The following is a 14430-nucleotide window of genomic DNA, read 5'->3' on the forward strand; positions in this document are numbered from 1 at the left end:
TTGCATATGCAAGAAACTTGTTTTCTGCGTACGTACATGTCTTTAAAAAGAAGGAATTGTGCTGTTGAGCGTCCTATACTTTTAATTTCTGAAAATTAGTCTAAGTGGATGTTGACAAACTTTTGTTGTCACGTGGATATGTCTGGAAGCCAACAGCTGTTCCAAGTGCTCCATTAACTAAACCTTATTCCACGTCAAGGTTACGTTTCAGAATTACTCTACAGTTTAAACACAATGGCCCTCATTACGACCCTGGCGGATTTTTTCTGCCATCGGCGGACTTTTCCGCCATGGCGCAAAGTCCCTTTACGCCATGGCGGATGGCGGACTTACCGCCCCATTCCGAGGTCGGCGGGGCGGTAAGTCCCCATTGACCCATTTACCCTTCCCCATTCCCATTTCGGCCCCATAGGGCTCAATGGGAGTGGGGAAGGTGTTAATTACGCCACCGTACACTACGGTGGCGTAATTAACACCGAGGTCCCATAGCGCCATGGATTTTTACGCCCGCAAAAAGCGGGCGGAAAAGTGACCATGGCGCTCTGGGAACTCGTAGTTGGCGGTAAGGGGTCGGCGCAGCTAACGCTGGCGTAAACCCCTTACCGCCAGGGTCGTAATGAGGGCCAATGTTAACATTTTCTCCAAACCAACTGTGTTGGAGATACAGTTTTCTAATCTATTCAGTCGTGCTGTTGCTTGTTGACACATAGGGAGTATCATTCCGTCCACTTCCAATTTGCCTGTGGAGTTAATATGCACTATTGGTTGCATTTTCCTTTTTTAACATTCTCTCATTGAATAGTGTACAGCTTGCGAGGGTTGGCATTAAGGACATACATTTCACATTTCTGTGTGCTAATTGTTCCATGACATCAGGAGCAGATGTGTCATGCACATTTAGCTCAGGGATTAGTTTACTATTTAAGATAGTGCATCTTTAGAAAGAAGAGCAATCCAAATGCTTTCGTAAATGTTAGCATAGATGAGGTCTGCAGACTGACGCATGTTTTGATTTAGTTTTCTGTATTGGAAATGTTGCCAGAGATTAACATTTCCTATGCTGCCAAGTGTGTTACGGCACTGTTTGGTCTTAAGGTTTTAAAATATGTTCACCTTTCACTGGTGTTAATTGTAGTAGATCTCCAAAAACAATTACTTGCTTTCCTCCAAAGAGTTCTTCGTAGTCCGTTTTAAGGACCTCTTGCAATCGGAGGTGAATCAAAGCCAACATTAGGTTGGAGACCATGCTCACCTCATCTATTAGGAGCATTTTCATTTGTTTCAGAATTCTGCGTATCTCCATGGCAGCTTCTGTTGAAAGTTTGTAGTATGTTCCACTGGAAGGATCAGTAGTCTGTGTAAAGTAACATCTATGTTGTAGGCAGCTAAACCTCTGGGGGCTGTTGCAACAGCCGAAAGCTTGCCGTTTGTTAATTTTTGGAGGAATTTGCTGATGATTTTTTTATTAAGAATGTTTTTCCTGACCCCGCTTCACCACCTAAATAGAGGAGTACAGGTTCATAATTTTGACAGCTACAAGTTTTACTTTTATGCTGCAAACCATGTTCAATTTCTTTAGTTACTTCTAGGAAAATGCTACGTTGCTCATCATTTCAGCAGAGCCAAGTTTTCTTCTGATTCCTCATATTGAAACATGGTGTGTTCTACTTCAGCCATGGCTAATTCTTCTTCATTTACAATGAGTGGCTCTGCAAGTGGTTCTTGGCTTCCTGTAACAGAAGTTTGACTGCCATCAGGAGTTTCTTCATTTAGTTGTGCTTGAAATTCTTCCTCTTGTTGGCGTTCATTGTATAACCTTTTTTTGTACTGCTTGAAATTGATATTTGTTACACTGCTTTCATTTGCATTAAAAACATCTTCAAAGGAGTCATGGGTGCCTAATAAATCTTCTTTTCTCCATGGTTTAAAAAGTTGGAATAGGGACATGTAGTAAAGTTCTCTATGTTGAGGAGTTTTAAATGATAGCTTTACATGAGTAATTAGGCTGGGTTTGGGAAGTTTAATGAGGCTGCCTTCACAAGTTTTGATTGTGTTTTTACTTTTCTTTTACTCTGTTTCAATGTTGTTCTTGTACGAGAAATTTTGGTCTATGTGGTATAGGCAGTTATATCCAGTCAATGTTCATATTGTTTATATATTTCGTGCGTTCAGTACTTGCGACTATCTTTGGTTGTCAAATTCATGACTTCATTTGCATGATAATTAAAGAAACAGTTATTCATAAATGTTTTTATATATCTCCACTGTATTAGTCACATACATGGTTTTTGTACCATTGAGGCACTTTGTGAACACAGTTTCATGTAGGGTTCAACAATTCAAAAATACAAAATTCAAATTTTAACATGATCATTACAATCAATCAAATAAAACTTAATCAGAGATGGAGAGAGTCCGTGTGTGTGTGGTGGCAGATTGCTTTGTGAGTGATATGCAGAGCTATGCAGAGAGAAGTGGCATTTCTGCTAATCTTGGATTTGAGAGAGTGGAGGCTTTGTGGTGTGGTGTGCCTGGCCGCAATCTGCAAGGTGTGCTTGCACTTTGTTGGGATATGGCCACTTTCAATACTCCAGATGTTCTTGTTGTGCACTGTGGAGGACTGCATTTGGGGTACATCAATGCAGTAAGTTTGGAGAGTGCACTCAAGGACTTGCTGAAGGAACTAATGCTACTTTTTTCATGTGCCAAGCTGCTATTTTTACAGATAGCGCCTAGAGCACTGTGGAACTGCTCCAATGTCTTTTGGCCTCAGCAAGATGCAGGAAGGTGTCTGGTGAACAGAGGAATATCTTCCTTTTTGTTTCATGGCGATTGAATGAACAAGTATGTGCAAGACGAAGTGAACCCAAAGCAACAGGTCCGTTAAGAGAAAAAGTAAGGACAATACAAAATGTGAGCAACAGATTGAAAATTCACAATTATTGAATACTGAACTGAATGAAGGCTTTTGGCAAAGCTAAGACCTGATGACAAGATTGTGAGAAATTCAGATACCCGCCATTGATAGGAAAGTACGAGTCGTATGAAATGCAATGGAAAGCCAGTGTGGAAGATTGCAAGAGAGTATGAAAGCAAGCTGGTAAAGGAGAAAAAACACCACAAAGCGAATTATATATGTGACAGCCTAGAGACTAGCGAAGGAAGAGGACACTGTGGCAAAGTTAAGAAACTGGCAAAGGAAAGAGCACCCAGTGGCAAAACCAGCCTAGCAAAGGAAAGAACAGATTCTGGCAAAGCCATGAGGCTGACAAGGAAAGCCAAGTGAGTGTGAACTATTACACATGCACAGATACAGAAGAACCTGTGTTGGTTAGAGAGTATAGGGTTCTTTGCTGCATGACCTGAATTGGTTGGACCGTGTGGTCTGACATCTGCACCTAGACCAGGGAACCCTAACTGTGAAAGCCAAAGAAGTTGCTGAAGTGAAATAAGAGAAAGCAATCTGATTGAACTGTTAAGGAACCAGAAGGAGTTTAAAATTGGGCTGGAACTGTTTGAACATTGAAAGATTAAGAATAAGTACAAACTGAACTTGAGGAAGGGAACCCTGAGGATTTGTGAAACTGTCTTGAACTTGGGGAAGGGAACCCAGAAACTTTGTGGAACTATTTTGAACTTGGGGAGGGGAAGCTGGAAAGCAAACCAGGAGCTGAAAGAAGATCCGATTTTTATTTCAAACACTGTTTCTTTATTATTGACATCCCTACACATTGTTTAGCTTTAGTTGTGAGGGCAAGTATAGGTGTTGGACATATACAGGTCCTCATTCCGAGGTTGGTGCTAGTCATGGTGCTATTAGCGCCATGACTAGCACCAATACCGCCACCGACTTGGTAGTATGGGGACTTACCGGTCTATTCCGACCATTGAAGGACTGGTAAATCCCTATTTGAAAAGCCATTTCCCATTCCCATTCGAGCCTCCACAGGGCTCAATGGGAAGGGGGAAAGCGGCAATAACGGTACTGTAAATTACGGTACCGTTATTGACCCCGGTATCCCTTTGCGGGTCCCGTCCTTAACGCCTGCTAAAACCAGGCGTTAAGGAAGGACCCGCAAAGGGACCTCGGAATAGGGCGCAAAGGGATTACCGGCACCGGTGTCATTACCGGTGCCCGGTATCCCTTTGCGCCCATCTTGTAATGAGGGGTGCAGACTTTTAAGTTGAACTTTCTGACTCAGACTTTCCGTAGTTTCTTTAGGTTGTGAAATCCCACCTTAGTATAGGGCAAGTTAGACCTTCAACCATCCTGGTGTTCAAGTTAATAAATAATTTCTGTTTGAACTTTGAATCTGTTGTCTGTGTCTTGCTTCATAATGCCTTCAAAAATGGTGTTAGGAGTGTTATGCGACTCAACTGATGCAAATTAGAGGACCCTAACATTTGAAAAGCTAATTGCCAGAGCATCAGACTTCTCAGTAGCCACCAAGAGCTCTATTGGGTTTGATATTTGTAGCAGTAGGGACACAATTATTCCCCCAGGTGAAAGAAGACTGATACCCACTGATTTGATACTAATTCTACCCCCTGATGCGTACATCAGACTAGCACCCAAATCTGGGCTGGCATGGAGGTTTGGAATTGATGTATTGGCTGGAGTTATGGACCCCGGCTTTAGAGTTGATGTTACAAAATCACAGGAAAAACCCATTCCAAATGCATTAGGGGCATACAATTGCTCAAGGGGTGCTTGCGAAAGTAATGGTCCCTAGGGTTAAGGAGGAATCTGGGAAGGAGGTAACAGATAGAGGAACTTAAGGCTTTTGAAAGGTAGATGAAACATCTGATGGCCCTCCCAATCCTGAACCCAGACAAACTAAAGAGAAAAAAAACAGAGACACGCCAGGACCTAGATCCCTTATTGGCTGAAGCATTTGTACAAGTCCTATCTGAATCAGAGCGTTGTGAGAAAGGGGGACCCTTTTTCTTTTTGAAACATGGACTACTATATAGGGGAAAGCCCCCTTCTGAGGGCTTGTTAAAAACACAGTTGGTTGTCCGTATAAGGCCCAAGGAGGTGGTCCAGGATACAGCCCATTCGCATCACGGGGGCCATCTGGGACAGTCCAAAACTAAGGCCCAAATAATGAATACATTTTACTTGCCCGAAATTCATATTGACATTAAAAACTTAATTCAGGCTTGTGAAATCTGCCAGAAGCCTAGCACTTATATACCACTACCAGTTCCCTTACATCCACTACCAATAATTGAGATTGCATTCTCCCAGATTGGTATGGACATTGTGGGACCCCTAGAAACTTCCAAACTGGGAAATAAATACATTCTGATCATTGTAGACTATGCTACACGATATGCAGAGGCCTTTCCCCTGAGAGCCAACACAACACAACAAATACTGGAACTCCAACTCCCTTTCTTTTCCTCAGTAGGGTTTCCAAAGGTAATATTAACTGACCAAGGCTCTACTTTAATGAGCACACTTATGGGGGAAGTTAAATAACTATTGCATATCACCACATTACGAACATCAGTGTATCATCCCCAGACAGAAGGTCTTGTGGAAAGATTGAATAAAACCCTAAAAACAAACCTACAGAAGTTAGTGGAACAGGATTGTAGGAACTGGGATTAAATGATACCATGGGCATTGTTTGCAGTTAGGAAAACCCCTCAGGCATCTACAGGATTTTTCCCTGTTTGAACTCCTTTATGGATGAGAACCCTGGGATGTCCTGGATATGTTGAGGGAAACATGGAAGGAGACAGAAGAAGCCCCAATTCCACTCTCCCAAACTCCAACTTGGCATAAAGAACATATGACAGCTGTTATATCTTTGGTTCAGACTCACATGGTTAAAGCACAGGAACAATAAAAGATCTCTGTGAGAAACCTGAAGGTGTCTCACTTGCTAGTGCTTAGGGATCTGTCATCCGGGGGGCCAGGACACAGCCATCACTATTGCATCCACTTCCTGGGGATGGACCAGTGTGAGGGAGCATCACCTGGATCGGAGGTCTTCAGGGAGTGGAAACGAGACACTGACAGTGAGATGCGGTACACCCTTCCTTGTGACACCTTTTACCCATCCTACCCTGTAGGATATTTCAAAACTCTGCCCCCCTTCCTATACAAACACTTTCTTATGCCGTGAAAGACAGGAGACTAACACCAGAGCTGTTTACCATACATGTCCCAACACAAGGGTCAGGCAATTTCCAATAACTACACACGGCTGACGGCCTTTCCCATCGCCACAGGGATAAAAGGTGGAGCATGAGAGCACACTCTGAGCGAGGCCGAACGCACGAGGAAGCAGCTATTCCGGGACGGCAGTTCAAATGAAGGAGAAAGGCGGTGGAAACCGAAAGGACGACAAGAGAGAGTTGCCTTTGCCCTTTTCAACCCACAGCCGCAAAGCCTTCGATAAAAGAACAGTAAGCCTGGGAATTGCAGCTGGCGATTGGTGTGAGAGATGTCAATGGTACACAGGGCCCTCCCGTAGTGATAGCCGGGGAGGGAGAACTTGCTGCTGTGGCATCGTCCATGACTCTAGCCTGCAGCAGTGCGCCATCCCGGGACAAACGCACTCCTGAGCGCACACATCAGCAAAGCTTATCTCATCTGGGAACCATTGCCCAGACAGCACGACTTTGGAAGTGCTACATGAACGACTCCCCAGGAGCAGCCTGACACCAGTCCTCCAGCTGCCAGAGCCCTATTTCAGATACGGTGACGGCACAAGTGAAGTCTCGCCTCGTCCCACCAAATGAGTGACATCCAAACCCAGGGAGCCAGCTACCTTTAGCCCAGAGCAGGTTGGTTCCTGTGCCACCTTTTCGTGAGGACTGAGTTCAGCCATACACACTCACCACTAGCAACAAATAGTGCAGTTTGACTGGCCCGACCTGGACGGGGAGCCTGCCTCACAGTGAGAGTCACTACAAGGTTTCCGTGGGGCCACCTACTTGCCCTGATGAAGGCGGTTCTTGTTGAACAACATTTATCCCTCTGATGCATTTTCAAGTTGGATAACTCTTCCGCCGAAACGTGCACTATGTACAAGGGGGTTGCACAAACCAACAAGTCCCCTTGGGGTCCATCAATCATATGTTATTAGGCCAGCACTTGACATTGACAATCTGACCAAGGTTTTCTTTCCCCTGTCACGTTGGCACCTGCAAGATGAGATGCTTCCTTGAATACAAGCTACTCTAGGACCTAGATGGTTACGGGTCCATTAACTTTCACAACTCCCACATGTGTTACACATGGGGCATGCTTTACTCTTAGAATCATTTGTGTACCTTCCCCTCATGGGTTACGTTGAATACTTGTCATTTAGCAAACACTAAAGAGCCCAGATGGGCATTTTATTAGTTATTGATGTTTAGATCATTGAAATTTGTCATATGTATGTTGTTTACAAATGTCTTTTTGATGTTCTTTGTTTTAATACAAATCATGTATCTTCACAACCCTTGATATGTGTGAGTTTCCTTTTTCTACCTTTTTTCTTTCTGGACAATCTCATGGGTTACAAACGTAGGGATTTAATCCATTAGTATCAATATACCAGGCTCCCCAATTCCCACCACATATTTGTTTCATTTATTGACAAAAATTGGGTATGAACCTGGAACGTAGCAGTTCTATTTCCTTTTTGGTTTTGTAATTCTTATGCCCGAGTCTGCTACTTGTCACCCAGGGCACACCGAAGCTCCCAGTATATATCGTCCATGACTTCAGCAGAACAAAAGCCAATGAGTTTAGCACAGCCAGTGAGTTGGAGTAAACTGATAGTGGACCAGACTGTGTTTAGCTCAAAGTTGCAGTAGCAACATTTGCGTAAAAGAAAAGAAGATAATAGACCAAGGACTTTTGTGAACAACCTCGGTATTAGGGTTAGAGTGGTCTGGCGCCACGTTGGCGCTCATTCGAAAGACTGTAACGAATTCTTCGCTCCTGAACAAGGAGAATATGTTGATTTGAGGAAACTACAAGAACCAAGAGGCCCTAGAGGAGGCCGGCGTGAGAAGTTAAAGTGGCCATACAAGAGTCAAACCACACCCATTTTACATTCGAAAGTGTTTGACACATTGAGAAAGTGAAGTGAACTGTGACACTAAGGGGAACGCCGTAAAAAGTGTGATAGCGTGAAACCTGTACTTGCCAAAGAATAACGAAGTGACACAGCGAGACGTAAACACCCTTTGGAAGTCTCTGGATGAATTGACAAATGGTTTGGGAGGCAGGTGAAGGAAGGTCTGAGCCGAACAAGGGGGACCTAAGTAAAGTAGGGGAATGTAACCCGGAGGATTGTTTAAAAAGACATAAAGATTGCTGAATATTACAAGATGATGATGTGAATTGAAAATCTAAGTGAACTGCATTGTGGTGACAAACGTGAACCCGACTGAGGGATGTCAACAGTGAGCTTTTGGTCTGAGCCCAATTGAGGGAGGCTGACGTTGTGAAGGGGATCGGAGCCTGGCTGAGGGGATCCTCAGGGGGAGAGTAATCACGCGACGTGAAGATTAATAGAAGGAACTTTTGTTTGTTGTTTCTGATACTTTAGGCCCTCTGAAGCAAGAGACTTTGCATAAAAGAGTCTTGGGCACAGAAGGCCCTGATACTGGAAAAGGAACTGTAAACCTGTGCCAGAGAAGCCCAGAAGTGTGTTCTGCTTGAGAGTCCCGCCTTGTCCCATGCTTCAAACGTGGAGAAGGAAGACCGCTAACCTCAGAAAATGCAAGCTAGCCCAAACTGAGGTTAAATATTAGTTTTTTTTTGTTTTTTTGTTGGTAATGGTACTGTCCAACCACAACAGGAGAAAGTGAGAGTTGTTCTTGATACCCCAACTCCAAAAACCAAGAAAGATCTGAGGGCCTTTTTTGAGACTAATCAGTTACTACCACCAAATCATTAGACATTTCTCCATTAAACATCACAACTGACAAATTAAAAAAATCTGAGCCCCAAAAGATCAGTTAGGAGGAGAAAGAAGAGATCTGTTATGCAACCTTAAAACAAACCCCATGCCACAGCCCCATTTCGAAAGTAGCAGATTTTACCAAGGAATTCATCCTTCAGACTGATCCTTCTTTAATGGGGTGTGGAGCTGTCGTATTTCAAAACCAAGATGGATTGGAACACCCAATTTTGTACAACACTCAAATGTACTCATTCATCGAGTTAGAGGCACTGGCAATCAAGTGGACAGTGATACATCTGAAGTACTACCTCTTGGGTCGAAGGTTTCGATTAATAATGGATCACTTTCCTTTGGTGTGTATTAGTCAGAGTAAGGAATCCAATCCTAAGGTTATGCGCTGGTTCCCAGTGGAACACCGGAAAGCTCGAGAGCAAGGTAAGATAGACTTTACAATGGATTGTGTCCTCCCACGTATTCCTCATCTATGATATATTCAAGTTTGCTTGCAGCTTGGTTCAGAATTTTATTTTCGTAGGGTCGAGCGTTGTACGGCATGACGAATCATGGCCCTCGATGCCCTCCAAAGCGTCCTCGGCTTTAACGTTTAAGCTGATATATGAAGCACGCGCAGTGATTGTTACCTCGGTTAATTTTTTCCCGCATGATAGCATGCTTGGGAGCGATCGCCTCAGCGAAATCTCAATTATGTTTCACCTCAAAACAATGTCAATTCAACATCTACTCGACATGTCTTTGACACCGAAGACTGTGTTTAAGTGGTGTGCTGACTGTGGGGCAAATATTTCCATTACAGACCTGCACTTAGTCTGTCTGTGGTGTCTGGGGATAGGACACAAAGTGGACGAGTGTGGCTCGTGCCAGTCCATGACGGTGAATGCCTTCCGGGTAAGGAAGGGGAAACATGAAGCAGGTAAAGCCTCTCCCAAATCACCCTCCATTACCCCGTCCAAAAGAAAATTGCCTTGCGACTGTAGGGATGTATCCCCTGAGAAAAAGCATTCCAAACACCGGAGACACTCCATATCAAGGTCACAATGCTCATTGTCATCATCTCACAAAAAAGCAAGAAGCAATGCCATATATCCTCATTGACTTCTTCCTCCTTTTCCGATAGTGTCTTTTCCCAAAAACTCTTCGACTCATATGGAATCGGAGGATTCCTGCCTAAATATGCTCAACATTTTTCAGAGGCAGACTCCTCTGAGTGCCGCTCTGACGGAGTCAAGCCACCCCTCCGCGTCGAAACAGAACAGCCGGGAGTCTGATGTGTCTCCTTTCGGCACGCCTAAGAGCCCGGGAATGGAGGCTCCTCGACACAAGTCTAAGGAGTCTTCATTGATACATAAGATGAAGCCGTCATCTTCCTTCTTGAAGGAAAATGTGTTCAGAGCCTTCAACTTCGGTCTTGAGGCTTTCTCCAAAGCTGTCGAAACCGTCAATTAGTTCACTAGAACCGTCAAGGCATTCACTGGCCGCTTTCTCAAAGTCATTGAGGCTCTCAGCGCCATCAATGCCAATGAGGCATTCTGTGCCTTAGAAGCCTTTAAAGACTTCAACTGACTTGACAAAGTCTTACAAACCTTTGTTTGCCGAAAAGGCCTGTATAAACCTGCGATAGAAATTGGCAAAGCCAAGAAAATACTGTAAAGCCTTCCTTTTCGTAGGAACGGCCATTCTAGCACTGCCTGCACTTTAGAAGAACTCATCTGTACGCCACAGTCTGTGATGTCATAAACCAGGAATTCAACTCGCCTAGTATGAAAGATGCACTTTTCGAGCTGGTGACGTGTTTGATGTGTGTCTCCACAGAAGGTGAGTATATCAAGATGTCATCTAAGTATATTATGACAAACTGATCTAACATATCCTGGAATATATCATTCATACATTTCTGAAACATAGCTGGGTCGTTACAGAGCCCAAATGGCATAACCAAATACTCGTATAATCCGTACCTTGTTTTGAATGCTGTTTTCCATTCATCTCCCTGTCGGATACGGACCAAATTGTATGCTCCCCTCAGGTCTAATTTGGTGTAAACAACTGAGGCTCCCAACTGGTCAAGTAACACTGAAATTAGTGGTTTGGGGTATTGATTATGGACTGTTACTGCATTGAGCTCTCTATAATCGATACAGGGTCTTAGATCCCCCTCTTTCTTAGGTACAAAGAAGAGTGGGGATGCCGCAGGGGATTTGGAAGGGCGGATGAACCCATTTTGAAGTGCCTTATCAATATATTTCTTCAACACAGCATCCTCCTTCTGTGTCAAAGAATAGATCGTCCCAGAAGGAACCTTAGCTCCAAGCAACAATTCGATAGGGCAATCATAGGGGCGGTGCTGAGGAAGAATATCAGCACCCCCCTTATCAAAAAACATCCTGGAAGTTCCTGTATCCCTAGTACCGGCTGTATCCAAAATAGCCTGACACGGACCAAGAGATTGCGTAGACTGTGTAGTACACTGTCTAAGACATTGTGGAGCATAGAATTCCAGAGTCCCAGTACCCCAATCTACCAAGGGATTGTGGAAGCGGAGCCACGGAAGTCCTAAAATGAGATGATACTGTGGTGCCATGATGACATCGAAGGAAATAGATTCTACGTGGCACTCATTAGTGGTCATCTGCATATCGATGGTTTGTTCAGTGACCAACCCTGAAAGCAGTGTAGTGTCATCCACGGCATTAACAAGCTCTGGACAGGATTTAGAGATGAACGGCACCCCTCTGTCCTTGGCAAAGGTCGAGTCTATGTAATTGCCCGTAGCACCGGAATCCACAATGGCTCGGGCCGTCCACACTTCCCCTGAAGGCATTGTAAATACAATAGGGATAGCAAAAGGACTAGATGAACAAGAGTCAAAATGTGACATGCCCGGCAACTGGACTCTACTCATTGCTGGGCTTTGGCATTTCCTGGCTTCTTGGCGAGTTTCTTTGGGCAAGAACGCGGGAAGTGCTCAGCTGAACTGCAATAAAAGCATAAGTTGTTCTTTCTTCGTAATTCTCTTTCATTGGAAGATAAGGGATCACGCAAGGTCCCAATATGCATAGGCTCACCATTCCCTGCAGTTGGTAATGGAACAGCCTGGGAAGGCAGGGGTGCAGCACTATGTTCCCCTTTTCTTTCAGTTTTCCGGGCATCAATCTGCAGAACAAGGTCCAGAAGTTCCGGAAACACTGTGGGAACGACAGGGACCGTGGACAAGGTATCTTTCAGTTCGTCTGAGAGCCCCTTGTAAAACAGGGCAGCTCTCTTCTCATCGGGCCAACCTGTTGTTAGGGAGAATTCTCTGTTTAGGCTGAATTTACTAACCTAGTGAGTCCCCCAGCAGCTTTGCTGGATTTTTTGGGGTTTATTTTTTTTCTCCTGCCAAGAGTGAGACTCTCTTACCCTCACTCTTGGACATGATTTGAGTGTGTTTCTTAGAATCTAGATGTGTTTAATGTGCTATGGGGTCTTTTACCCCATAGGGCTTCATGTGTTTTTGTGATGTGTGTTACACAGCACCCTCAGTGCAGTAACACAGGGGTGTCATAGTGACCCCCCAGTATAGACTCCATACCCTGGGACTGACTACTGTCTCCCAGGGCATGTAAAGTCACCATTGACTTTACTAGTCTTAAATTCTGAACAGAACCAGTACAAACCATCATATTGTGGACGTACTGGCTGGGGCAATTCAATTGCCCCGGGGTCTGTTAGTCAAGGGGGCATGTCTCCATCCCCCCTGATCGAGTTTTGGCTGGTGGCAGTGGATACTAACTTTCATATTGAACCGCGAATATTTTCCTATGGGATTTCCCATTGTTTTAGGCTACTATCTTTATTTAATTATTTACGGTAGCCTCGAACATACCGCCGGGTTATTTAATTAATATTAATTCTTCGGTTGGTATTTTTTGCCAAAACTTGATTCTAAAATGGCGTTTGTGTTCTCTTCTGTGACTCCAACCCAAGTCGAGCCCTTTGTTCCACTTTTTGGCGGGCTTCTCCACAGAAGCCCTCCAAAGTGGTGCCACTCTGTCTGGGGTACTTAGGAGGGGTGGAGGGGGATTTAGGCACCCTGGACCTAGTTGCCTAGGCAACTCAAGTCGCACTCCGTCCTGATTGGCCCAAGTGGTGAGACGGCCGGCTCACCACTTAGCATGTTTGAGTGACAGCTAGGCTGAGTGAATGGGGGTTTTCTGCATAAAAGCAGGGCTTTGGGGACTGGAACTTCAGAAGTCGCCACAGGACCTAAGAATCCGACGAGGGAGAAGCTGAGCCGACCTGCCACGACATCACCACCGGTGGAGCCCTGCTGGACCGTCTCACCACTTTTCCCAACGACAGAGGAGATCTCCCGCCGGAGAGTCTTCTTCCTTTGACTGGTGGGGATAACCAGTTTCACAGTCTTTTCACCTTCCCGACGTACCTCGTGGCCGCCTTGCCTGTGCCAAGCACCCCGGCAACCGGGATACCATGTTTTACCACAACCGCGAAACAAAGGTACCACCTTTAACCGGAAAACTCTGCGGCTGGTTTCTTCCCTGGTAGTGCAACGACCTTCATCTTTCCTCCAAGTCGAGATCTTCTCTTCCCCTGGACGACGACATGACTTCCACCCACTGCAAGGAACAACTGCCACCGCTGGAGGATCCTTCCCACTTAAGGTACCGTGTCCCACCTGGCTTCCCTTGCTACCGACTGTACGGGGTAGATTTAGCCCCCGGCTTTCGAACCTGGGTTAGCCTGGGACACCCTGGCTAAACTTTCCTAAAGCCTCTCTAAACTCTTTTTGAACCCTCTGCAAGACTTTCTAAGCCTAGTGTAACTGTGTGATCTTGGGCGCATTTGTGCTCTGCTCTCTCTAAGAGTGGGCCCAGCCTTTGGACTTTGGCTCACCAGTGACTTTTGCTCTTCTGCCTTGCTAACAGTGTTCCTGAACCTTAGAGTGGTGTACCTTTTCCATATTCTGTCTTTTTCCCTCCCTTTCTCACAAACTTATTGGAGTGCCATCTAGTTAAGCGCTCACCTCTGTATGAAAATAAGTGGTGTTTTACTGTGACTTATCTGATAAGGAAAAAGGGGTGTATATATTACAATAGTAACTGTGTTTAGAATATTTTTACAATAAGAGTGCTGGAGTGTTTCAAACAGTGTGTTTTTAAATAAATAATTATATACTTTGATACCAAAGCTCTGGTCAGTGTTTGCTTGTATTGTTGTGTCTAAGTGCCTATTGTGTATACTTTGCATACTGCCTAACTCTTCTTGAGAGAGGTCTGACTGCTCAGCCACAGCTACCAGGTAAATCTGGGTGGTACAGACTGCTACCAAGTGGGTTTACTGCCAACACCTGTAGTCTTACATCTTTTGCAGTGTTCCCTAAGGGAACTGCACAGGTTTCTGCCTAACACCTGTTTCAGATACCAATTGGTGGAACTTTGCTACATAAGAAAGTAAGGTCGATTTTCCTTGTTGGAGGTTCAGTAACTCAAGATCA

At 44.7% G+C, this 14430-nt stretch overlaps 1 protein-coding gene across 2 annotated transcripts in view; it reads left to right on the forward strand.

Moving 5' to 3' along the window:
• LOC138491964 (cytochrome P450 2J4-like) overlaps window positions 1-14430 on the forward strand; it is a 971726-nt gene that overhangs the window by 801595 nt on the left and 155701 nt on the right. The window lies entirely within an intron of this gene.

Source organism: Ambystoma mexicanum, chromosome 10, assembly GCF_040938575.1.
Source record: "Ambystoma mexicanum isolate Mex_15411 chromosome 10, UKY_AmexF1_1, whole genome shotgun sequence".
NCBI classification, from domain to species: domain Eukaryota; kingdom Metazoa; phylum Chordata; class Amphibia; order Caudata; family Ambystomatidae; genus Ambystoma; species Ambystoma mexicanum.